Genomic DNA, 2070 nt, shown 5'->3' on the forward strand with positions numbered 1-2070 from the left:
ACACACACACACACACACACACACACACACACACACACACACACACACACACACACACACACACACACACTTTTATCCACTTGGATAATTGTGAAGATTAAAAGTTTAGATTTCTGTGAAATCACACATCGACTTCATCATCAGTTATCTGCAGCTCAACTCCTTTTCTCTTTATTTACTACCAGCAGTACTGTTTACCAACAATAATACTGTTTATTTACCACCAGCAGTACTGTTTACTACCAACAATACTGTTTGTGTCAATGCAATGTATGTCATCTGCATACCGTTGTGTATGNGCTGAGGAGGCACAACCAATCAGACAGAACCAAACAGACAGAACCAATCAGAACCAAACAGACAGAACCAATCAGAACCAATCAGACAGAACCAACCAAACAGAACCAAACAGAACCAAACAGGCAGAACCAATCAGAACCAAACAGACAGAACCAATCAGAACCAAACAGACAGAACCAATCAGAACCAATCAGACAGAACAAAACAGAACCAAACAGAACCAAACAGGCAGAACCAATCAGACAGAACCAAACAGAACCAATCAGACAGAACCAGTCAGAACCAATCAGACGGAACCAATCAGACAGAACCAATCAGACAGAACCAATCAGAACCAATCAGACAGGACCAAACAGACAGAACCAATCAGAACCAAACAGAACCAATGAGACAGAACCAATGAGACAGAACCAAGGTTTGTTTGGTTCTGCAGGATCACTGGTTTGGATTTGATCCTACTTTGTGTTTACTTCCTGATTTATTTTGAAAACCTAATCCTGGGTCATTCCTCTTCCTGTTTCAGTTTCTGATCTGTGAACGCTGCAGACTGAAGCCACTCGTCTGTTTCTTATTATTTACTTTGTGTTTCAGTTGTTTTTGCTCCTAAAATAAAATAAATCAAATTAAATCTCTGCTGTTGGAGACTGGAGTCCTCATGGGGGGCTGGGGTCATAATAAACTGGATCTGATCTTCAGGATGGTTCAACTCACTGAATATTATTTATCTGACAGGGACCCTGGATGCTGTGGACCCTGTGGACCCTGGACCCTGTAGACCCTGTAGACCCTGTGGACCCTGGACCCTGTAGACCCTGTAGACCCTGTGGACCCTGGACCCTGTAGATCCTGTGGACCCTGGACCCTGTAGACCCTGTAGACCCTGTAAAGCCTTCTGATCCTCAGCTCAGTTACAGAAATGCATTGAACATCTCATGAAGCAGGTCTACATCGTTCTCTTCATCATATTAATTCAGATCACATTCAGTGATCCTACCTGCTCACTCTGGACCTGTTGGCTCTGGACCAGGATGGTTCTGGATCTTGGTTCTGACTGAGAAGCTACAAGACAGTTTCCCAGTTACATGGTGTCGCATCATAACGTCATGTTCCTGACTTGATAACTGACTAAGCTGAGCGGTGGTTTGCAGACACAGTTCAACATGTCCTACCTGTTACATGGTCCTCAAACCAGGATCTGTTGTTACTGAAAAACCTGCTGGTTTTTGCACATTTAGCTGCATCACTTTCCAGACTTTTCCTCTTTTTTACTTCTAACTTTCTCCACTCCACACCTGCTCCTTCCAGCTTTCAAACACTACTGACTGTGAGCACTAACCTGTTACATCAGAGCACAAAACAAAACAAAAAGAGACAGAGCTGCCAGCTGGAGGCAGAGGCAGCCCTGGGGTTATGGCAGGCCATTGTGTCACATAATTGTCCAGCAGAACAGAGACAGCTGCAGCAATGATCTGATCAATAACCAGAGGTTTATAGTAACTAAGTACRTTTACTTTCAGTACTTAAGTAATTTTTTTGAGGATTTGTAATTTTACCGTTTTTTTAAATTGTGACTTTTACTTAGTTATTTTTAAAACCTAAAAATTATACTTTTACTTCTTTACTTTAAAGTTTAAATGGATCCAGGATTAGTTGTAACATTAGACTTTATTTAATAAACATTTATTTTAACTGTAAAATAAAGACTAAAAATATGTTTGGTTTTATACATTTTTAAAAATATATTTTAACACGGACGGAGCCATTTTATTT

Source organism: Austrofundulus limnaeus, unplaced genomic scaffold, assembly GCF_001266775.1.
Source record: "Austrofundulus limnaeus strain Quisiro unplaced genomic scaffold, Austrofundulus_limnaeus-1.0 Scaffold512, whole genome shotgun sequence".
NCBI lineage: Eukaryota > Metazoa > Chordata > Actinopteri > Cyprinodontiformes > Rivulidae > Austrofundulus > Austrofundulus limnaeus.